The sequence below is a fragment of the Hesperophylax consimilis genome, chromosome 11 (assembly GCF_061612785.1).
Source record: "Hesperophylax consimilis isolate HC1 chromosome 11, BYU_Hcon_1.0, whole genome shotgun sequence".
Taxonomy (NCBI): domain Eukaryota; kingdom Metazoa; phylum Arthropoda; class Insecta; order Trichoptera; family Limnephilidae; genus Hesperophylax; species Hesperophylax consimilis.
Window position 1 is genome coordinate 32,971,485 of NC_142846.1, and position 26,569 is coordinate 32,998,053.

Below are 26,569 nucleotides of genomic sequence, written 5' to 3' on the forward strand. Positions count from 1 at the left end.
ACCTGTCTCACGCAAAACATATTCTCAAGAATTTCATAAGTTGAAATTGAAATTTAAGTTGCCAAAAGTTGACACATGCCATCTATGCGATGTTCTCAAAATGAAAATTGAGACAACTGCGGATTCAAATGAGAAAAAAATATTGAAAATGAGCAAAAAAAATCACCATATTTTAGCAGATTCTGCATTTGTCTCCAAACAAGCAGACAAAGAGAGGGCCCAGAATGACAGTACTGTAGTCAGTTACACATTTGATTTGCAGCAGTGTTTGCCAACACCATATCTACGAGGAAATAGAAATCCTACACAGGCAAGCCAGGCAAGTGTTATATGTAATGATGTTCTTCCAATATCAAAAGAAAAGAAGAAGGATATTTTGGCACTTTTACCATTAATTCATCCCGTGTATCACAATTTAAATCTTAAGGATGGTGATGTCCGAGACTCATTACCAGATATTGAACAATTCCAATAATACAATACTTTTGTGTAATGTCTGTGCTAAAATACATTTTTTTAATGCAAATATACTTGTACTTTTATTTCACAAAATAATAATAAATATTTTTAAAATAATGGTTTTAATAAGATAAATATGCGCATTTCCGTCATATTTTCAGTGGTACAAACAGTACAAGATGGTCTCAGTAATATAAGTAGACTAATTAATATCATTAATTGAGTGGTACAAATAGTATATGTTAGTTCTAGTAGTATAAGTGGACACATTTATGTTCTATCTTCAATGGTTCAAATAGTATATGTTGAATATCTTTATTATTTGTATAAATAACACCAATGTGTTTAAATAGATTAAATAATCTGTAAATAGTAACCCATTTCTCAAAATATGAGTTCTGTAGCAAAATAATTGGGTTCATAATAATGTTTTTTTGCTCTCCTGAAAAGTTACACTTTTGCAGTTATACTCTTATGTCCGCCCATCAAAGAATATATTAAATGTATTATTTTATCTTATATTGTAGATTGTATTTAGATTATATTTTCATATTATAAAATGAAGGCCTCAGCACGGGCAAGCCACCCAATGAGGCCAACATTACTGGAAAACTTTGAAATGTAAAAAAAAATTGTACCAAATAAAAAAAAAAAAAAATAATAATAAATATAATATGGAGTGTTTTTTCTGAAATAAATAAAACTATACGGCGTGGCGTTTTTTTAGTATAGTTATGTGGTTTCGGTTTCAGTGTGTATTTAGTATAGTAGAGTATAGTATACAACTTTTTATTTGAGATTTGAATGTTATGATATTATTATTTTTTAAATTTTATGATTGAATGAGAGTGGAATTTTGCTGTAGAGTTTAGTACCATATTAAAGGAAGCTTTTCTGTCCGAATAGGTCAATAAAATCGATTATCTGTCCAAAGAAAAAAGTTTGATCAATTTTAATAGAAGCGAGAAAAATTAAGCTTACTTCAGGCACACGTTCCTCGAATCATTTGTCAACTTTACAAAAAAGAAGCACATTGTCAGATCTGTTGTTTCTACATAATCAGCTAAATAATAAAATAAATACTCCCGAACTGCTATCCGTCATTGGTTTAAATGTTCCAACGAGGCGTACCAGGCACACTACACTTTTTCATATTGAAGTCAACAATACCAATGCAGCAAAAAACTCAGTAATTACTCGCGCAATCACAACATACACCCATTACGAAAAATTACTACATTTAGAAATCTTTCATGATTCCTTTCTAACATACAAAACTAACTTATTAAATTTCTTAGTATGACATATTTCAAAAATATTTTCACTTTTTTTTTCAAAACTTCTATGTATTAACAGTCAATTACAATTCGTGAGCTTATTATAATTCTTGTTTTCAATTCATTTATTATTATCTATCCACACACTTCCTTCGATATTTTATGGACATACGTAATAGGTACTGCAACTATGTAATAACTAAAAATATCTAACTGTATCTTATTGTACTGTGTATGTCTTAACAAATAAATAAAATAAAAATCTTTAGTGGATATATATAGCTAACACAAGCCAAGTGTTATACTCTACTAATCAAATTACAATATCTCGTTGGAGCACTGCTATAATAATATAAAGGTAAAACATACTAACGATAAGTGTAAGTGATAAAAATTTTCAGTAGGGGTGGATGGGATCATCTGTTTCATACCTGCACAATTTTAATATCATTTTACAGAAAGTTATATTGTTTCCTCGGCGATAAATATTCTTACATCTAGAAGATGGATAGAATAATAATTGTTTTGTGTTTCGAGAAGTACGAAAATTCCCTTTGTTCACAAACAATCAACACTTGCCGAAGGCAGCGCCTTCATCTTGAAAAACTTTTTTAAAGCAAGTCAGCAGTTTACATATTTTGGCGTTTGCGTATTGATATTTGTGAACGTATGTAATAAAATACTACTACTGTATTGCAAGTAGCCTACACTTTTATCAATAAAGAGTATTGCGTTTCATACATAGATAAAAGAAACAAAGATAGATACGGCATGAAAGCGTGCTGACTGTTGCCGAACTATGACTAAACTGCAAGGACTATCAAGGCCACGGTACCAAACAGAACAAAATGTGAAACGCCACTGTACGTAGATATGCTTTGCCGGAGTATGAGTGAACGAAGTTGGCGATACTTTTGTGCGCGCAATTTTATATTAGTAATTTTTCATGACCTATCTCCCTTGGTTCCATTACACAATAATATAACTGTTATTTGACAAAGACAGCCTGGGTTCTCACTACCTCGTAAACTTTGGTCCGTCATCAATGTGATTAGGTGCTCCAACAGCCGATGTGCCTTATATGTGGGGCCTTAATGAATCGGCGATGTGTGAATGCGGTGTGGTGCAGACCACTCAATACGTGGTCAACGAATGCCCGCTCCATTCACTCCCGGGCGGGACTGGTGAGGTCCCCAGACGCCTGAAGCCCTAGGCTGACTTACGGATCTATGTCCCTCTCTAACGCCCCCACCTTACAAAAGAAGGAGAAGAATGAAGACAAATTGAGCTGTGTAATGTTGCTGATTATGCAATGTAATCACATGATTACCCAACGATCTAATCTTTAATCCTATTGATAGCAACGAGAATCAAATAACTAAAAACAAGACAGTGTTTAAGAAACTCTTACGAGAGTAAAGATTTCTCTGAGAAATTATTTACCCTTTCATTGAAACACGAGATGTAAAAAAAACTTGTCTTGATAAGTGACGTAGTTTGATAGTAAAATTCCAATCTTGTCAACCTTTTGTACCGTATTTAAGAAAAAAAGCTTCTTTGTTCCGTGCATTATATATTGTTCATGGAATATTCCTCACACTATCCCCAACCAGACTTTACTAAACAAAAGATTTGTATTTTTAAATATTTAAAACCTGGGCATAATTCAATTTCCCCAACAGGGGATTTCACGCAAAAAATATACTGAAGCAATGCGTGTCAGAAATATCGGTGGTGAAAAACTTATAAAGGATCGGAATATATAAACATTATATTATTTATAATACATTCACGTCAGTTTTTTTTTAATACAGTAGGGAAGGTTGAATTGAATTCTGTAAGAAAATTGTTCAGTAAAAAGGAAACACATTGAATAATTTCCCTAGGGTTTTTTTTCTTTCGTCAGTAGTCAGTATTACACTGCCAGGGAGATCGATTGGATTCCACAAGACAATGTATTGCTTTCAGACGTTTATTTTATTGATACGTGTAAGTAAAATCGATACACTAAATTCACATTCAAATTCTAAACTCTACCTAGAATTCAATCAAAGATTCTACTGAAATTACAAGGTGATCAGTTCAAATGTGGCTTTGAGAATAGATAAGTTAATTATAACTGAATATTCTTTTTATAATTTTTTTTTCGTTACGCTAATCCGGGCTTTTACATGGATTTTAAGAACAGAATGTACCTAGTGAGATATCTAAAATTATACACAAAGTTTTTAAAGCATGAAATATTGATTAAACTGATAAACTGTAACAGTAACATAAAATAATATGGAAACTAGAACAATACTTTTTATAAGACAAATCAATAAAACTGCTACTATAATTTGAAGGAGCCAACAAACTGCTGGTATAGATTACGCTTTATTCTATAAATGGAGTTAGTAAATATATCAATAGTACCCCCAAACTTGTTGCCCAGGTCATACATTCTATTGGTTAGTGAGTGTGACTGATAGTTGGTTGTGTATGTATTGCAGAATGATTTTACATTTTGTATTGTGTTCCTATTCGGCACATAAATAGTGGCGACGATGGCAGAGCTGTCAAATTAAGTTGTTATTTACTACACGTAATACTTAGAGATTTTTATTAAACAGTAAAAAAAAGTTTTTTTTTATATTTGAAAAAGATATCCTAGTATTCTTATGGTAAGAAATACACTTTCAATTAAGAAAAGAACGAATTAATACAAATTGAAAAAAATCCCCCGAGATAAAATAAATGCCGTCGACGGGAATTGAACCCGCAGACTTCTGATTCTCGGTCAGCTGCTCTACCAATACAGATAAGTTAGCGTTATTCCAAAACCGCCAAATAAATCAATATTTAATAGTATTGATCATTGAAAAATTATCGCTTATTACATGTTTTCACGTGAAAACAACCTTATTTTTGTAGAAAGGCTTTGTTTTTTCTGAATCTCCCATTAGATGGCGTCGAGACATTATATCTTAATTAATAGGTGAAATATTTTTTAGTTGTCAAATAGTATTATTTTAATGATAAACTAATGTTTATAAGAAGAGAATTTTATGCATAGCAAAAATATATGCCGCCGACGGGAATCAATCCCGCAGCCTTCTGACTGCCGGTCAGCTGCTCTACCAATTGAGATACGTCGGCTTATTCCAAACCCGCCAAATAATTCAAAATGTACTAGTATTTTTCATTTAACAATGATTCAAAAATATTTCAATCAAGTCGGCGGCAAATAATTTTCAATTTGTATGGGTGTTTCAGGCTAATAATTATTGCTTATAATAATTTGTTATCTTTTGTGATTTATGCATAAAAGTCTTATAATATGGTTTATCTACAAAATCCCCACCGACTACAAAATAAGGTATGTTAAACTCTACTACGCCAGTACATAAACTAAATTGCACTGTTGGATTAGATTCTAATGTATATTTGGTTGAACAATAATTCCTATTTTTCCTAGAACTGAATTGAATCACACACATGCAGCTAACACAAATAAACCATTCCATTTGCGAATACGAATTCAATTACCGCGTTTCATCCCTTAAGCCGGGTGGTTATTGTTTTTCCAGCGCACGGAGTTTGCGTCGTTTGCGAACTCCGCCTGAGCGACCCTACCCACATAGTAAAACCATAGATTTCTTTGTATACAGAAAATATTGACGCTACTGATTGCAAAGTAAGTTTGCCTAACTACATTATACAACTTGTTCTTCGACGTAAGTAATTATTGTTTAGTATAATAATGTTTTCTTAGTTGAACAATTATTTCAAGAACTAACTTTATTAAATAACAAAAATCAATCATTCTAATTCAATTACACTTAAGCCGGGCGGTTATTGTTTTCTCAGCGAACAGCGGCGCAGTTTGCGGACTCCGCCTAAGCGACCCCGAGCCATGAGCCTGACGGGGCGGATAGGCGGACTTAGCCCACCACCTTCACCTGTCGGTTTGCTAAGAGGACACGGAACACAAATGGGACGCACACGGAACATTGAAACAGACGGAGTCATTGAAATGTCAGTCAGGGGTGACACTATGGAAGACACACTCCAGCGAAAGATTAAATAAATATTTATTTTTCTAATTCATAAAATTACTTGGTTTTGATTACACTTTACATAGTATTATGTTTTCGAAAAAATATCAGTATTTAATTAATGGATTTTTCACGCTGTTATTGGAAGTACAAAGTATTGTATAATACCATAACTCCTGGACGCACAAATCCCTAGATTCCCGCCCAACCCTCAGATATTTTACCTACCCAAAACTTAATTTCCTTAAAAAATACCCTCCATACAGCACCCCAAAAGATGACATAGGCCCTGAGGGAAATGATCTTCCTCAGGGCGTCCTGTGTGGGTTTAATATAAAAAAGTATAATTGAGCATATAAATTTTATGTAAAAACAAAAATAACATTACGGTGACTATTTTGAATTAAACAGAAAATCTGTTTGGCGCCAACAATTTCGCAGAGCCTATCAGAAATATTTAAGTCAAACAGTACTCTTTTTAACTGGCAACAATCTTAAAAACTATAATGGTTAGAGATTTATTGAAAATTTGATATTACTAAAGTTTAGAAATAAAAAAGCTTTCTTACATAATAATATTTAAAAAAAATGTATATCATTCGCTAAACCATATAAGATATTCCATAAACGTAAATTATGTTGTTGAACCCATAGCGTGCCAAGAAATCCACCGTGGAATTGTTGATAGTAGCTCACCGCACTCGCCTAGATTTGATGCTATTTTGAACCTTAAAAAATGCTCTTAGCACCCAAAAATATATTTTATTCGCTTGAAAAGGAATGATGTATATTAATATTACTCTAGCTTGTCGTTTTGTCACTTGCAAATATGTTTATTTTATATGTGAAAAAGCGCGTTGCGAAATTCAATTCAAATGTCATAAATTCGATTTTTAAAAGTAATAGTAGTGTATTTATTTACAATTAATCCTCATGTGACTTCATTTTATTGTGAAAACCGTCTATTATGATGGAGAATAGAATAAAACTCAAGAAAATTTCCTTCTGTTTTCGTTACATTTTTTTAAAATTACATTAGAGAGAAATAGCGTGCGGTGGGCAATTTAACCATGGCATATCCATGGTTAAGGAATGAATCTACGTATCGCAATTTTAAAGAAAAAGCAAACAAAGCTTTCTTGCTTAAAAAAAGATAATTATGATAATACTTATTGAACCTAAAATTTTCAGCAAAAACAGGTTTAAACTTTTCTGTTTTCATATTAATTTCGTTAGGAAAATGCGAACATAATGCCATCATTTAAATATATATAGATGATTACAGTAAATGTTTCATCAGAAACACAAAGATTCTCTGCTTGTTTCCATTGGCTTTGATGTACTGAATATCTTCATTATATTGTCTTGTTATAATGAAGAATTACCACGCAACCGCAAGCCGATGAACGCTACCAGACCATGATATTAGTGATATGCGAGTTCTATACCGAGCGGGAATTGTAAGTACCTGCTTACAAACAATGTAGGTAGCTACTTAAGCTCTGTTTTAATGGCAACCCTCGAAAAATGATTTAATTTAATGATAACTAGCTTAACCCCGCCACGCGTTGCCGTGGCTTGGTCTGTCTGTGCAAATAGAGAAACAATAGCGCGTTTTGCTTTTAGTACGGTTTTCAGTTAAGCATTGGTATAAATTAATAAGCTTGTCTTTTTCTTTTTGATTTGAAAATTTTTGATTTGAATTTTTCAATGAAAGTACTTGAAATTCTTGGAATAAGTGATCTGTTAGTTAGTCGGTAATATGATTTATCTATTATTCTCTGCATGACTCCTATTGGGAGAAGGTCAGTTTTATGAATGTGTAAGTACTTGGTTCTCTCCAGAAATATTTATTTCTTTATGAATACAGCAGAAAGTCCCAACTAATATTTTCAACCGTATGGAACCAGCGAGACTATAGCAACCCCAATTGGGGCTTGTTGAGAGGCTGATGGTAGTGGGGAGAGGAATTATATAGGTAAGAGGAAGATGGGGAAGTACCTGGCTATTCAGATCTGGTCACCAAACACGGCCAAAACCATTTTAAGCAACGTTTCAATTCTGAATGGTGATCTTACACCAGGGCGATACTGAGAATATCTTCCACTTTGGAACGTGCCACAAATACACTATATATTATTTTTAATGAGTAATTTCTGAAACAACAAAAATAAAATTTACTTATTATTTACGCCAGAATTTGAACCCGCAACCTTCGGCTTGCTAGTCGAGAGCTTTACCCCTCGATCTCGGAGGCCGTCGCACGAAAATGGGAATAAAACAACGTGTACTATACGATTTTAAGATTCCCCAGACACACGTTCGTGCATTAGCGCTTCTTCCGTGTTCACGGAGGCGAGTAGCCGGATCTGCACCGCTTATACTACTTGTTACGACGAGGGAGGGAGGAATAACGGATAGGAAATACATTTCGAATAATGCTCTCGTCACGAATCCCGTCTTAGACAGGATTACAGAATCCAAGGATTCTTTAGTAAGAAACCCTTAAATGCAATTTTAGATTTTAATTTTTAAAAATATTTATTTATGAAATCAGATGACTATCAATAATTTATTGTAGGTTCTTCAATGTGTTTGCACAACTTGTACACCACTATTTGTGTAGATTTCCATCCAGCGGTGAGAAACATTTTTTATTTAGGCTTAAAGAGACCATGAAAAAAACACAAGATTACTAAACTACAGGGAAATAATTATTATACCGCGTCGGCAGCATCTTTCATCCATCACTACAGGCGATGCACACGTCATGTATCATTTTAAATCAGGCCGCTAGCAATAACACTCTTTATGCAGATGGCGGTAAGGTTTATGATCTATTTTTGATTAGTTTATACACAGAATTTCTTAATGCATTTTCTTAAAAGGCAATAACGTACCTACCGTTAAAATGAATAAATATATATTTTTTTTAAATAAGGACAATGAAATTTTATTAATTACTGACCGATTAGAAGCTGAGGTGACACATGCGTTGGGTTTCCATCTATTGTTGAATCTAGCCGCCCGCGCCGTAGCTAAAACGTCATCTAATGACAGTTGACCAAAACACAGTACCGATAAACCAACTGATGTGTTAATTCAAATTTTAGCCGGGGTTATAATTAGCTTAATCTTATACGAGTGCCTGTGAATTCCTCCACCACACGAGCGCTACCAAAATAACCATATCATCGAATATCACAACCAACTCTTCCGTAAGTCACATTCACGAATACCTATCTTTTTGGTTCAGCGAACAGTGCGTTAATTTACATAGGCACATACCTGCCTAGATTATAACCATTATAATCTAACCCATGTGTCGATAGTCTACGCGAATATCGCACATTTATGGCTATTGTATCTGTTAGCTAAGTCCTCCATCATTGCACTTCCAACATTTTCCGCTAGTAATGATGGTAGTAAGAGAGTTTTGAAGTGAAACTTCTTTACGCGCGTCATGCAATTTCGTGGACCGGAGTAAAACCAACTCATGACCGAAACGAAAATGCGGGACCGATTAAAGTTCATTTGATCTAGTCAAAGTTTTGAAGTAAAATATAAATGCTTCTTAGCTCATCTCGACAACTGGCGTTGGTGGTGTAATGGTCAGCATAGTTGCTTTCCAAGCAGTTGATCCGAGTTCGATTCTCGGCTATGGCAAATTATTTTTTTGTTTTTAACGCCTTTTTTTTTTTCAATGGTTGACGATAATATCAATCCACTAAGTAATATTTTAGGCCTGTAGAATAATTGAAAAGTTAAAGAATGATATAAAATTTTTTATGATGTTAACGATAAAAAAATAAAAAAAAACATAAAATTACCATAAAAAATGGGCCAACGGCACGCGGTGTTCCCAAGCGGTCACCCATCCAAGTACTGACCGCGCCCAATGTTGCTTAACTTCGGTGATCGGACGAGAACCGGTGTGTTCAACATGGTATGGTCGTTGGCAAACGCTAAATAATATTAATTTCTATTCTACCTGCAAATAAATATATGAAAATTAGTATAAAAAAGCCCTAATAATACTGAAAACATTAGCAAGGTGTGTGCGACGTTGATAAAAATAATCATTACATACGCGCTTGAAAAAGATCGTAATTACATCCATAACTTTGTAGGAATTTTTTTTTTCAATGGTTGACCATAATATCAATCCACTAAGTAATATTTTAGGCCTGTAGCATACTTGAAAAGTTAAAGAATTTTATGATATTATTAATTATAGTAACGATAAAAAAATAAAAAAAAACATGAAATTACCATAAAAAATGGGCCAACGGCACGCGGTGTTCCCAAGCGGTCACCCATCCAAGTACTGACCGCGCCCAATGTTGCTTAACTTCGGTGATCGGACGAGAACCGGTGTGTTCAACATGGTATGGTCGTTGGCAAACGCTAAAAAATATTAATTTCTACTCTACCTGCCAATAAATATATGAAAATTAGTATAAAAAAGCCCTAATAATACTGAAAACATTAGCAAGGTGTATGCGACGTTGATAAAAATAATCATTACATACGCGCTTGAAAAAGATCGTAATTATATCCATAAATTTGGAGGAATTTTTTGAAGTGAAACTTCTTTACGCGCGTCATGCAATTTCGAGGACCGGAGTAAAACCGACTCATGACCGTGACGAAAAAAAGGGATCATTTCGCTATAGGAGCCTAGCTAATATTATATACCTAGTTTAACTCACTCTCCTAACTCATCTTCGCTGTCTACAGGCAGAGCGCACGACTGTGGTCGTGAAGAACCGAGGTTCGATCCCCGCTTTAACTAATTTTTTTTTTCTTTTTTTATAACTTTTAATTTTTTTTATCACATGCTACTTATAAATATGTCAATAGACAGAAAAAAAGAGAGAATGAAATGAAAAGAGAGAGAGAGAAGAATACTAGAAGTTTCACTTCTGTCTTGCGTAGGCTTGACACACCCATTTTTTTTAAATTGGCAGGTTATTCGTTGCTCGGATTTTATATCCTATCTTATTTACAAAAGACATAATAAAATGTGCGTATTTCTGAAATATAAACAAATTTATTTCACTGAATTGACACAAAAAACGATTATTATTATGTCATGCGTGACAATACTAAATTGTATTCAAGCCATTCACATTCGAAATAATACAAAACTGTATTCAAGTCATTCGTATTATAAATAAACTCACCTTGTTAACAATTTGTTTCATAACACACTGTGAATAAACCAGGACCATTTTATAGATCCATGTAATGTTGGAATCTCCGTGTACGAAGGTAAATTGAATTCAGTCGATCGTGTTACAAAACGTGTCAAATAATAATACACCTAGTAATATCGTCCTTAGAAATCAGAATTCGGATATGAAATTTCCGCTTTCTGTGTATTTTTTAAAATAAAATATTATTCGGCAGTATCAAAATGTTTTTAAGCGACGAAACATGTGTAGACAGGGTTTAACAGGGAGGATAACGTGTTATATTCAAAGGGTTGATGTAGGAACTTGTTTAAATATCAAAATGGATAAGCAAACAAACTTTTAATGAATATCTAAAGGTACACGTAGAAATAATAGTATTGAGAATCTGTTCAAATGAAGAAAAAAAACGGGATTGCAGACCCTTAACCAACCGGTCGGTGGCTGAGTTGACATCGCGTTTGGGTCCCACCCAGACGTAGCGTGTTCAGTGTTCAATTCCTCGGCTGGTTAAGTCCTACATCACAACACAAGCAACATTTTCGGCTTACTGTGGTTTTAGTAGGAGATTTTAAAATTTTAAGGTTATCAGTAACCCGGGAAAACTTTGTGTAACTTTCAAAAAAAATTAACGAATGAATTGATAGTTTTCCTAATGAGTGAAAAATGAATTTATTATCACGATGTCGAACACTTGTTCATAAAAATTCTAATATTTTGCGTTTTGTCAGTATATATTATCAAGGAAAATGCGTATGCATGAACACGTGTTCCGATATATTACAAATTTAATAAAATTTACCAGGAAAAGGCCTGCAATCCCGTTTTTAACCGGATTACCAATAATTTGAAGAGATTCTTAATAAATTTACAATACTCATTTTTCTCCGTGTACCTAAACAACACAAACTAAGGATTTGTACAATTTCGATTGTGATGTCCGTGCCAAACGTCACTGAGAAATAGTAATTCGTCTTGCTGAAGCCTTCTTATTATTATTACCTAAAAAGTACATACGACCATCGAATTTGAATAAAAGATAAATTTTTTAACATTATTTCAAGGGGATTTTCTTTTCTGAAGTCTAAAAACAAGATTAAAACAAGTTGTACGCACGCAATGCATCTGAGCGAGTACTGTGTTTGGCTCAACTCTGATTGCGATACCAATAACTATCAATCCTGCAAATCGTACATGAATAGAGCGAGCGGGACGGAGAAAAGAATGTGAAAACAATAGTTTGTAAGAAAAAGTTATATTATTCTAGCCAGTGAATTTCTAAACTCTTTTGGTGAAAAAAATTGATAAAACTTATTTGTACCGCATATTTTTAAATAAATAATCACCTATAGAATATTACTTTTACAAAGAATTTATTTAGTAAGAACTTTTTGAGTATCATTATTATTCATAAAATATGAAAGAGCCTTTTCTATTAACCCTAAATGGGAGAAGGAGGAGAGTAACAAAAAAGGGTACAGTCCTTAAAAAGTTCAAACGACTTTTTGAATGGCAGGTCTTTAAAAATAGTTCCTGGAAAAATATGAAGGACATATCCTTTCTGTCGACGAGTTTTCGCCTATTTAAACAATGATTGACAATAGTTTCATATTACGTTAAAAATAAAAATAGAGTTCATGCATGTTGCGAAAACTGGTACGATTTTTTTATATACGTAAAGTTTGTTTTAAAGAAACAACATCAACTCATCGTAATAGTGGAGGATAAGTTAATTTGTACATAATGCTAGGCTGACATTAATGATAGTAAAAATATATTATTTAATAGATTTTAGCGGCAGCTTTTACTCGGTTCTATAAATTCAATACATGCAAAGCGCATCACATTGGAACCAACGAGTAAGACAGCGAATGTATGCTGCATCAACCTATCTAGAATAATAGCGAAGGCGTCAACCTACATACTCGCGATTGCCAGTTTGTTCTCGAACGAATGCGCCTTATATATAACGCGGCGAATTCGCGGTACCTAAGAGTCAATCTTTAGTAGGCAGTCGATCAGTCTCGTTCATGTGCCCAGCTTCAAATGAAAAAGGGCGTCCGCACCGCCTCCGCCCCGCGCACCGTGCAAGTACACCGTGCACACCGTGCACACTGTACACACCAAGCACACCGTGCGCGTGCATCGCACTGCGCTTCCTCGGTCCCGCAATCTACAAGCATACCCGGTCTCGCTCGCGGTTCGAGCACATCATCAGCCAACCAGGGCCACCGCACCCTTGGCTTACTTCACACTGGAGTACCAGAAAGACCCATAGTCTTCACCAGTGATGAAACCCCCTGCAAGGCCAGTCTCGACCGACGCGGTGTCTAGACACCAACTTCATCGCCGTGATCACGGAACACGGATTCACATCCCACCGTGATTTGACACGCATGCAATCCATCGTGATGCACATCAACTATAGTCAGCAATAACTGTGTAATTCGACTACCTGCTAGGATTCACACACATCTTTCGTTTGTCTCCCTACCAGATCTCCAAAAGATAATATATAATTTAGCAAAAGAGAATAAGTAACAAAAGTAAAAATAACAACTTTAAAAAAAGTTAAATTAAGATAAGTAAAAATACACCTAATAAGTAAGATATTACAACGCTAAAAATAACAGTGAAAAGGGTAGAAATATGTAGAAAAATGTAAAAAAATAGCAAACCAAGGAAACAAAGTTTTAATAGAAGAAATATTTGTTTTATAATAATAATAATCGGATAACTTGTAAAGCGTTGTTATAGTGAAAAATTCCCCCAGGGGTTTTGTATTCATCATGTCATATTGTCTAATATTAGAGAGAAAAATATCCTGGGATTCCGGGGGTAAAGTGTACAAACTTCGGGAGGTGATTCTACATGATAGTACAATTAAAAAATATATAGTTTTAAGGTAATTTTCGGGTACAACAGGGGGATTGATTGTATTGAGAAAACAATATTGTTCTATGGAAAAAATATATTTGTATGGAACAACGGAACGGACACAACGGAATTTACATTTTTACTTCTATCATCGTGTAAAAGCACCTACAGAATCCCTTATCGTTTGTGCACTTTACCCCTATCAGGCCGTTTCCCCGCAGGGGTAGGCAAAGAGGACGGACCGCCAAACGGCTTTGTCTTAGTACTCACTCCTTGCTTCATTCATATTTATACATCGTTTCGTACATATCCTTCTGTCTCCTGACATGATTCTTCATTCTGGCCTGAGTATTTTGATAATTTGATGGTACCATGTGTTCCCGGGCATTCCCGACTACTTCTACCATGTATGTATGTTAAATGGTAAAAACGTTAATAGGGTTGGAACTTGAAACCTGAACAAGGTAGATACGTTAATAAGTGTACGACAAGTACAGAATTCTCGTGGAGTGGTACTGATGCCATAATAGCCCCATTGTTTATTGTTAAACTATCGTCATTTTCGACTACAACAAAGGAAGGAGGTGGGCTCATTTAATCACTTACTCGCTTAGGTTAACCCGAGGTCTTCAATATTCTAATAGTACATTCGAAACAAAACAGTTAGTACGTAACCAACATTGTGGTACAGTATTTGATAAAAAAAAGTATAATTTATAAGGATGTAACTGAAGGACATTTACAAAGAAAGAAGATCCAATTCAGATCAATATCGAAAAAAATGATTAATTTCAGCAATATTGACTTGTCCGTATAAAAAAAAAACAATTGTAGTTACCACAGACATATGGTGAAATAATCCTTTGTATCATGACATTTAAGTATAATTTGTTTTACGCTATACTTGATTATTGAACAAGAATCACAACTGTCCATAACCAATAGAATTGGGGCAATCTTAGGGAATCCTTGGGGACCGAATAATTAACATTCTATGCCTTATTCATACTACAAAACAACAGGGTTAGTTCTTCATGAAAGGAGTCCTGCTTTCACCCAAAAATATTAACAAACAACAACGAACGTTAAAAATATTAAGGATGTTTTTAAGTAAAAAAATGGATAGACCATTGATTTATTATATTTAGATGAAACATGAAGCGAAAAACTAGGTTCCAATTTTTTACCTGAGACCTCCAAAATCCCAACGCCCTAACTAAAACTACGGTCTACGCGCACCGACTATCGTGTTGAAATAGAGGAACACGTTTCGACGTGATGTTAGTACGTAATAGCGCTTCAAATTGTATAGCTCTAAGGGAATGACTAGTAAACAATAAAAAATATTATTATAATAACTGATTTGTTCCTTTCTTGAATCATAAAACGAAGATCATGACGACAATTTAAATATGAGTGATTAATATATTTATGGAAATATATACATAGATCTCAGCGATTAATTGAACGATGTCAATAACTCAAACATGCGTTTTTCGTGCTTGTCTCTGTCTTTTTTTGTACACTAACCCCACAAAGGAGGTTCTGAGAAAAATAATTTCCCTAAAGGCCTGTGTCATCTTTTGGGATGTTGTGTGGCGAGTCTTTTTTAAGGAAATAAGGGAAAATAAGTTCGGGAAAGGTAAAAGATATGAGGGTTGGGCAGGAATCTAGGGATTAATGTGTCCAGGAATGACAGACATATGAATGTATCCCTCCCACTCCCTAGGCGCTAGGTCAAGAGGCCAGTTGGAGAGGTCAAAGGGTCTTCCCATCCAGCCTCTCCCGATCTGGCGTAAAATAAACGTAGCGAACCACTTGGGGTGACCTATGGCAGAGGTGTTGGTTATCTCATTAATGGTTTCCGAGGCGGCGGTACCAACACCTGCCTGTAACGTTGCATTGCAAGAAAAATATGTTAGGACTAGCTGGGTCGTGAACCAGCAATGTCTTCCAAAGGAGTAGGTATACAAATATATTCAAGGGTAAGTCACCTTGAATAATAATTGTTTGTAATTTAATAACACATTTTCACAACTTGGAGAAATGTTAGACTGCCCTAAAAATTTTTTAATTTAATTTTCCTTTCGGCAAAAAAACTTTTTAAAATGAACCGACAAGAACTTACTAGTAGTTTAGTTGCCTTTGAAATAAACTTAGTCGAAGCACCCACCCAGACGGCAAATTATAGTCTACCAAGACGCAGAGCTTTCGACCGGAACTAATTACGCTAAAACTAGCCCTTCTCGCTATTCAACGACCAAATTAAATTACAGTGTAACTAATGGTTAATACTATTTACTATTACTTATCATTGGTTAAGGAAAAATTCATTATGATTAATCACATCCGGAACAAATTATTAATTAGTGGTTAATCAAGCCATAAATAATACAAATATTAAAAAATTATTTATGAAATGACAAATAATTTTCGTAATATGATATATTATATATTTCGTAATAATAACAGAAATCGTCTGTTAATATCATCCGACATTTTTTACATAACCGAATAAAATTTACTTGGGTGGGGCGAAAGTAATCACCCGATGTTCTTTTGCTGTAATTTTTTTTTTAAGATAAACTTTGGTACTGCTTGTGAAATTTGTTTATTTAATCCATTAGAATTTATTCTATCAAGTCGAGAAAATGATATCGGCCAATTTGCCGCCGCCACAGTTGATGACCATACGGGCCCGTTTTATGGAATTTTCCATCACTCTTGCCAGAACTTCGGGCGACAGGTTCTCGCATTCCTAGCGAATATTCTCCTTAGGGGCTTCAAAAGTCTGAGGTTTGTTGACGTAAACCCGCGACTTCAAAAAACTCAATAAAAAGAAGTCTGGAACGGTTAAATCAAGTGATCTGGCCGGCCAGTGCAAATCACCAAAACGAGAGATTAAGTGACCCAGAAATGCTTCCTTCAGAAAATCGGTTGTGGCTCGAGCAGGGTGCGCTGTTGCACCATCCTGTTGGAACCACATATTCTTTAGTCCCAATTCATCCAATTGAGGAAGAAAAACTTCGGTAATCATGGCTCTGTAGCGCGCGCCGTCAGCAGTCGTCGTTTGGCCCGCGGCGTTCTAAAAAAAAAATGGTCCGATGATTCCTCCAGCGTAAACAGCACACCACGCAGTAACTTTGAGCGGGCGTAATGGCTCTTCAAGGGTGATACATATGATCAGAAACGATTATTTTGTTTATTCACTTAACCGCTAAGACGGAAATGAGCTTCATCGCTCATGATAATTTTCTATGAAAAATCGTCCACCTCTTCGTTGAGATTCAGGATGGCTTGAGCGTAGGTTATACGCGTTTGGCGGTCAACAGCTAACAGCTGATGCACTGTCTGCATTTTGTAAGGGAACATCTTAAAATCTTTCACCAAAATTCTGCGTAGGGACCGCCGGCTAATGCCCAATTGCGTGGCATGTTGTCTGGTCGATGTTCCAGGCTCATCTTCGACATCTTGGGCAACAGTAGTGATATTCTCAGCAGAACGAACATCTCGTGTTGTCCCAGTCTCTTCAAGGCGAGTGGCCAAACGCCGCAGTGTTTGTCCAGTTGGTGTAGGATGACGACCGAGAATTCTGCGACGAAATTCACGCTGCGCCAACACAACCGACGAATTGTTGCGCAAAAAAATGGAAACAATTATTCCGAATTCTTGCGGAGTAAACCGAATCATGTCTTGTCGATTTGTATTCTGCGTTTGTTTACTTCAAAAATGGTCAAAACCGAATTGAAATTTGGCGCCATTTGCGAAAGTTATACGTTTACCAATAGGGTGTTTACTTTTGTCCCACCTTGTATAAATGCGGTCCACAACAGAAAAAAATGTACTTATTATATAAAAGCGGTCCACAACAGAAAAAAACTGAAGTATTCACATTCAGAGTAACATCAATGCGAACCGTAAAAACGCGAACAAACATAGTGGCTTGGTAATGAGTCCTTACGTAAAGGATGTCCATTGGGATTAAGGCCCAGGGCGAAACTCTCAAACGGTCAGAGAGAGATTATTTTCCTGCTAAATCAAAGGATTTATTTACACAGGACGCTCCTCTGTGAGATGGTCGTAATGATAAACCCAGAAATTTTTATAAGCTGAACGTTTCAAAGTTTTTTGTTTGAAATAATTGAAAAAATAAATTTGTTAAGGGCGCACAAAACACGTAATTTAATTAAAACCAAGGCTTATTTTAACGCAAAGGAATCTGCGGCGACCAAAACCCGAAAAGTAAAAAATAGTCACAATCTTTTTCCTATATTACATAGAAATCATCATATCATATCAATTAAATAGAGTCTCCTGCGGCAAAGGTGCGACACTAGACAAAAATGTTACATAAATCTGAATATCACAAAATGATTATCATATTAGCTTTTGCTGCCCGATTTCGCCCCGGAGTAAATCTAGATAATGGGTATTAAAACTCTATTTTGAAAACATTTTTAATTTTTAATTATTAAAGTGTTTTGAAACAGAAAAATCAGAAAAAGATAGGTCATATCTAGGACATCAACCTAGGACCATCGCCTTGCCGGGGCGCCGCTCTACCAACTGAGCTAATGGGACCCTATTTCCTTCGGTCATATTTAACTGTATCATACTTCGAATAAGAACTACCAATATTATCTTCATTTTCTGATCGCACATTTTTATTGGCTGCTATCTTTATGAATGCCTTAATTATTTTATAACTGTACTAATTTAATGTGCGAACAAACAACAATGCATCTTCTCTATTTTTGGATAGATAAATTAATATTCTACAAATCTATAATATAGATACCTATCTCAATACGAAAATACTAAACAGAAAAAGCAGAAAAAAATTAACACAGTTTCATTACATTTCAGAGCGCGCAGTTCGAAAATTTTGAAATAAAATTCAGGTACAATAAAAACAAATAAAAATGATCAATTTAGCAAAGTTTACCTCGTTTTAACAAACGAAATATTTTCAAAAAATTTCATGTTGGAGCTTCACATGTAAAGTGGCTTGAACACTTTGTGGGGAAATCCATTTGTTCGTAGCGGCGCGCCTCAACGCGTATAACCTACGCTCAAGCCATCCTGAATCTCAACGAAGAGGTGGACGATTTTTCATAGAAAATTATCATGAGCGATGAAGCTCATTTCCGTCTTAGCGGTTAAGTGAATAAACAAAATAATCGTTTCTGATCATATGTATCACCCTTGAAGAGCCATTACGCCCGCTCAAAGTTACTGCGTGGTGTGCTGTTTACGCTGGAGGAATCATCGGACCATTTTTTTTTTAGAACGCCGCGGGCCAAACGACGACTGCTGACGGCGCGCGCTACAGAGCCATGATTACCGAAGTTTTTCTTCCTCAATTGGATGAATTGGGACTAAAGAATATGTGGTTCCAACAGGATGGTGCAACAGCGCACCCTGCTCGAGCCACAACCGATTTTCTGAAGGAAGCATTTCTGGGTCACTTAATCTCTCGTTTTGGTGATTTGCACTGGCCGGCCAGATCACTTGATTTAACCGTTCCAGACTTCTTTTTATTGAGTTTTTTGAAGTCGCGGGTTTACGTCAACAAACCTCAGACTTTTGAAGCCCCTAAGGAGAATATTCGCTAGGAATGCGAGAACCTGTCGCCCGAAGTTCTGGCAAGAGTGATGGAAAATTCCATAAAACGGGCCCGTATGGTCATCAACTGTGGCGGCGGCAAATTGGCCGATATCATTTTCTCGACTTGATAGAATAAATTCTAATGGATTAAATAAACAAATTTCACAAGCAGTACCAAAGTTTATCTTAAAAAAAAAATTACAGCAAAAGAACATCGGGTGATTACTTTCGCCCCACCCAAGTAAATTTTATTCGGTTATGTAAAAAATGTCGGATGATATTAACAGACGATTTCTGTTATTATTACGAAATATATAATATATCATATTACGAAAATTATTTGTCATTTCATAAATAATTTTTTAATATTTGTATTATTTATGGCTTGATTAACCACTAATTAATAATTTGTTCCGGATGTGATTAATCATAATGAATTTTTCCTTAACCAATGATAAGTAATAGTAAATAGTATTAACCATTAGTTACACTGTAATTTAATTTGGTCGTTGAATAGCGAGAAGGGCTAGTTTTAGCGTAATTAGTTCCGGTCGAAAGCTCTGCGTCTTGGTAGACTATAATTTGCCGTCTGGGTGGGTGCTTCGACTAAGTTTATTTCAAAGGCAACTAAACTACTAGTAAGTTCTTGTCGGTTCATTTTAAAAAGTTTTTTTGCCGAAAGGAAAATTAAATTAAAAAATTTTTAGGGCAGTCTAACATTTCTCCAAGTTGTGAAAATGTGTTATTAAATTACAAACAATTATTATTCAAGGTGACTTACCCTTGAATATATTTGTATACCTACTCCTTTGGAAGACATTGCTGGTTCACGACCCAGCTAGTCCTAACATATTTTTCTTGCAATGCAACGTTACAGGCAGGTGTTGGTACCGCCGCCTCGGAAACCATTAATGAGATAACCAACACCTCTGCCATAGGTCACCCCAAGTGGTTCGCTACGTTTATTTTACGCCAGATCGGGAGAGGCTGGATGGGAAGACCCTTTGACCTCTCCAACTGGCCTCTTGACCTAGCGCCTAGGGAGTGGGAGGGATACATTCATATGTCTGTCATTCCTGGACACATTAATCCCTAGATTCCTGCCCAACCCTCATATCTTTTACCTTTCCCGAACTTATTTTCCCTTATTTCCTTAAAAAAGACTCGCCACACAACATCCCAAAAGATGACACAGGCCTTTAGGGAAATTATTTTTCTCAGAACCTCCTTTGTGGGGTTAGTGTACAAAAAAAGACAGAGACAAGCACGAAAAACGCATGTTTGAGTTATTGACATCGTTCAATTAATCGCTGAGATCTATGTATATATTTCCATAAATATATTAATCACTCATATTTAAATTGTCGTCATGATCTTCGTTTTATGATTCAAGAAAGGAACAAATCAGTTATTATAATAATATTTTTTATTGTTTACTAGTCATTCCCTTAGAGCTATACAATTTGAAGCGCTATTACGTACTAACATCACGTCGAAACGTGTTCCTCTATTTCAACACGATAGTCGGTGCGCGTAGACCGTAGTTTTAGTTAGGGCGTTGGGATTTTGGAGGTCTCAGGTAAAAAATTGGAACCTAGTTTTTCGCTTCATGTTTCATCTAAATATAATAAATCAATGGTCTATCCATTTTTTTACTTAAAAACATCCTTAATATTTTTAACGTTCGTTGTTGTTTGTTAATATTTTTGGGTGAAAGCAGGACTCCTTTCATGAAGAACTAACCCTGTTGTTTTGTAGTATGAATAAGGCATAGAATGTTAATTATTCGGTCCCCAAGGATTCCCTAAGATTGCCCCAATTCTATTGGTTATGGACAGTTGTGATTCTTGTTCAATAATCAAGTATAGCGTAAAACAAATTATACTTAAATGTCATGATACAAAGGATTATTTCACCATATGTCTGTGGTAACTACAATTGTTTTTTTTTTATACGGACAAGTCAATATTGCTGAAATTAATCATTTTTTTCGATATTGATCTGAATTGGATCTTCTTTCTTTGTAAATGTCCTTCAGTTACATCCTTATAAATTATACTTTTTTTTATCAAATACTGTACCACAATGTTGGTTACGTACTAACTGTTTTGTTTCGAATGTACTATTAGAATATTGAAGACCTCGGGTTAACCTAAGCGAGTAAGTGATTAAATGAGCCCACCTCCTTCCTTTGTTGTAGTCGAAAATGACGATAGTTTAACAATAAACAATGGGGCTATTATGGCATCAGTACCACTCCACGAGAATTCTGTACTTGTCGTACACTTATTAACGTATCTACCTTGTTCAGGTTTCAAGTTCCAACCCTATTAACGTTTTTACCATTTAACATACATACATGGTAGAAGTAGTCGGGAATGCCCGGGAACACATGGTACCATCAAATTATCAAAATACTCAGGCCAGAATGAAGAATCATGTCAGGAGACAGAAGGATATGTACGAAACGATGTATAAATATGAATGAAGCAAGGAGTGAGTACTAAGACAAAGCCGTTTGGCGGTCCGTCCTCTTTGCCTACCCCTGCGGGGAAACGGCCTGATAGGGGTAAAGTGCACAAACGATAAGGGATTCTGTAGGTGCTTTTACACGATGATAGAAGTAAAAATGTAAATTCCGTTGTGTCCGTTCCGTTGTTCCATACAAATATATTTTTTCCATAGAACAATATTGTTTTCTCAATACAATCAATCCCCCTGTTGTACCCGAAAATTACCTTAAAACTATATATTTTTTAATTGTACTATCATGTAGAATCACCTCCCGAAGTTTGTACACTTTACCCCCGGAATCCCAGGATATTTTTCTCTCTAATATTAGACAATATGACATGATGAATACAAAACCCCTGGGGGAATTTTTCACTATAACAACGCTTTACAAGTTATCCGATTATTATTATTATAAAACAAATATTTCTTCTATTAAAACTTTGTTTCCTTGGTTTGCTATTTTTTTACATTTTTCTACATATTTCTACCCTTTTCACTGTTATTTTTAGCGTTGTAATATCTTACTTATTAGGTGTATTTTTACTTATCTTAATTTAACTTTTTTTAAAGTTGTTATTTTTACTTTTGTTACTTATTCTCTTTTGCTAAATTATATATTATCTTTTGGAGATCTGGTAGGGAGACAAACGAAAGATGTGTGTGAATCCTAGCAGGTAGGGCAGATCCGGTAGATCCGAAGATGTGTCTCATCTTCGGATCTACCGGATCTGCCCTGATGATGGACACTGCAACGCTGTCCGAAACGTCGGCTAAAGAAGGAGTTAGCGCAACACGGCATAACACCCCAAAAACAAACAACAAAAAAGAATTGTAAGGTTTCCTGTTAAACTTTTATTAAAAAAGGAATATATTACTACGATGTTGGTACACGTGTTCATATAAATCATAATATTTTTGCATTTCATCATTATATATTATTATAACGCAGGTGCAAAAACACGCGTTCCGATATATTAGTAATGTCCTAAAAGTTTATCAGGAAACGGCCTGCAATTCCGTTTTTAATCGGATTACGAATAGTTCGAAGAGATTTTTAATAAATCATAAAAAAGTGTTTGTTATGAAAATAGCTCTCACTAGACGTCTGGCAGATGTAAAACATTGAAATTGATTTTTTGTTTAATTTTAACAGGGAATAGGAATATATTTGTGATAATTTTTCATGTTCCCTGTCACTGACACTATTAACGCCATCGTCACTCAAATTTAAAATCAATCAACACTTGCAATGAATTAAGAAACGAAACGGCGCTCTGCACGAAACGACGCCCTTGTTTTTTATGTATTCACTCCGATAAACACAGGTGAAGCAGGAAGCGTGTAGTAGAGGAAACGACAATATAAGCGGAGAGGAGAACGCCGCGGCTTGGTGGCGGTTCGGAAGTTTCACAAGACTGGCCGAATGAAGCGTCGTTCCGTTACGCCACACAAGAATCAGCCTTCCCCACACAGAGTTTTAGCGGCCAGGCTGAAAGAGCCGACGAGTCAGGTAGGCCGAATGAAGCATCGTTTAATGCAAGAGCGTCGTCCCGTTGTCTTATCTTGCACCCCAAAAGATATTTTACATGAACATCTCAATTTAAAATACTACCATCTCATTATAGTATGATTATTGTTTATTTTTCTTTTATTTTGTCATATATTTAATGTTTTTGGAGAAAAGTATTTTTTAAATTGTTTTTGAATACCAAACTCTACTATGGTAGTCGAAATTTGATGTGAGTTCATGATCATAAACATATAAATCTTGTTTACCGTGTAATATCGTTTTTACACAAGTTCTTTGCAAATTTTTTGAATTATCGTATTGACATGTGAGGGAATTTTTCATCCATTTTATCACATTCAAATGAAAACACCTATGAAAGAAATCTCATCCACCGTATTCAACCACGTTAACTGAAACAAGCACGTTCACCAAATAACCGGTGACATTGCGTTAAATCTGTGCGTTGTTTCTCTTTGTCATTCGCCAAATGAAAAACAAACAATGCATACAAAAAAGCGCTCGGGGGGAAATGCGTCTTTCCTCGGTGCTTCGTGCCGGAGCTCTCTGTGTAATCCGGCCGATCCGAAGATGTGTCATCTTCGGATCTACCGGATCTGCCCTGATGATGGACACTGCAACGCTGTCCGAAACGTCGGCTAAAGAAGTGTTTTGTTCTATTTAATGTGGATGACTTTATATTAAAACACTGATTGTATTTTATGAGATAGACTTTTATTCTTGTGACGGTTATACAGAGGGCTTGTTAGCATGACCACAGACGACAATACAATGTGTTACAATCACGTCTAGCACTAGTGATGTGCGACACCAATAGTGATGTTACATCCCCTTTCTTTATTTATAAAAACAATAAAAATTCAAATACATTGATATTAGACATTATGCTTACATAAAATACAATAAAATCTTAAATACACTGACATTAGACATTATACCTATCGGGTTGTTTGACCACTCTACCATATCTGGTAATGTAAGGGTTGTTCATATTATTATTTTCTCCCACCTGTCCCTCATCTCCAGCTTCTGCCTCTTCAAGTGCCGGATCAGATCGCATGGACAGATGGTCATTATTAACATTTGTATTATATCTCATTTTTAAGTGAATTCTATTTCGTCTGTACGTGTTACCATAATAATCTTCAACAATATAAGACCTGTTACATTTTAATTTTTCCTTGACCACAGCTGGTAACCAATTACTTTTAGGGTTTTTCTTAAAATACACATAATCTCCTGTTTTAAATATAGACACAGGTTTTGCATTGACATTATAATATTTAGAATTTTTTGAATTATTTTTTTCAACGCAGTTTTTGTAATCTGAGAATCTTACAACCTTTGGTTTTAATTTAATTTGAGTTAAAGGAATATTCATTCTTAAAGTTCTAGACATTAATAATTGAGCAGGTGACGGTAAATTGGCTTTAGGTGTGTTTCTATAATGTAATAGAGCTATATATTAATTTTGTACATTGTCGTGATATTAAAAGTGACAAGTAACGTTTGAATTTGTCTTGCGAATTTCAGTTAAAATAGTTATTTATAAGCATCATTTAAACAATTGGTTGTGTGAATCACATTATAAAAATCCCTCTAAACACTGTGAAATATAATTATACCATAATCGTAGTGATCCAAACGTATCAATCGGTTATTCACTAAATTCTATAAAATATTATCAGACATTACTGATTCTAGTGCGTGTGAGCGGTGCGACATCATAGTAGGTCACTATCACCCGTAAGTGCAAGCAGCGCAGAAACACTCCGGACGCAGTTGAGTGTGCAGGGTGCAGGGTCATCACTCACTTCCTAACTTAATATTACGAACCTCTAAAATAAAAATGGATGCTAATCAATGTATGGCGAAGGCTCAGGAAATTATTAACCAAATACATTTAATAATTACCGACTCATCTAATAAGTTCAATAAAGAACAATTTGCAAAAATAATGCCAAAAACTACCGAGTTACTGGGCGTCGCGGGACAGATGGCAGTGAAGATGGGGACTATGGAGGGTGAACTATCCGCATACAAAAATATTATTAATAACCAACCTGCAATAACTGGAACTACTCAATCTACTTCAATGGAAATATGTGACGCAATTACCGAGATAACAGAAAGGAATTTACGTTCGAAAAATCTAATTCTGCTGAACGTACCTGAAAGTAGAGACGAGAATCAAACCAACAGGATATCTGATGACAACAACAAAGTATGTTCAACGTTAAAAATTATCGATGATACACTACAGATAAATATTTCTAAAATATATAGGCTTGGCGTAAGAAAAACTGACAAGATCAGGCCAATAAAAGTAGAACTCCAAGATTCATATCAAGCTAAGCAAATAATCATAAATAAATATAAACTGAAAAATGGCATCAAAGTTAAACAAGATCTCACGGAGCTGCAAAGGAAACAAATGACGGATGTTTGGAAAGAGTTTGAAACGAGAAAAGCGGAAGGGGAAACAAACATAACAATTAAGTACATAAACTCTGTTCCAAAAATAATAAAAAACGTGCCAAAAAACTTAAACAGCACCTAAAATTGTTTGGGTACTACCAAAATGTCCGCGGAATGAGAACTAAATTACAACATCTTAAAATAACTTCTCCCACATTCCCACATGATATTTTGTTATTAACAGAAACATGGTTAAATGAGGACATCAATTCATCGGAATTAGGTCTCAATAAATACAACATCTATCGTCTTGACCGTGACCCCATTACAAGCAACAAATCAAAAGGAGGAGGTGTAATGGTGTGCATATCTAAAAACATTTCATCTAAAAAATTGCCAGTTAAACACAAAAGCGTTGAACAGATGTTTGTAATGCTAAATATTTCATCCACAAAAATCATTATCGCTTGTACTTATATTCCACCAATGTCAGATCTGCAAATATACAAGAACCACATCGAGGATGTAGAAACACTAAAATATAAATATCCTAAAGCCAAATTTATAATTGTAGGCGACTACAATCTTCCGAAAATCGACTGGTCTTTCGATAAGAACAATGAAGTGATTATTAACGAAACAGAAGTGCAGTGTGTC

General features: G+C 35.2%; 1 protein-coding gene and 2 non-coding genes across 5 annotated transcripts in view; all 3 read right to left on the bottom strand.

Moving 5' to 3' along the window:
• Tomosyn (syntaxin-binding protein tomosyn) overlaps positions 1 to 26,569 on the bottom strand; it is a 671,040-nt gene that overhangs the window by 293,487 nt on the left and 350,984 nt on the right. The window lies entirely within an intron of this gene.
• Positions 9,615 to 9,733, bottom strand: LOC149420045 (5S ribosomal RNA). The gene has a single exon (XR_016302841.1). It is a non-coding gene; the product is annotated as a 5S ribosomal RNA (ribosomal RNA).
• Positions 10,057 to 10,175, bottom strand: LOC149420046 (5S ribosomal RNA). Its single transcript, XR_016302842.1, has one exon. It is a non-coding gene; the product is annotated as a 5S ribosomal RNA (ribosomal RNA).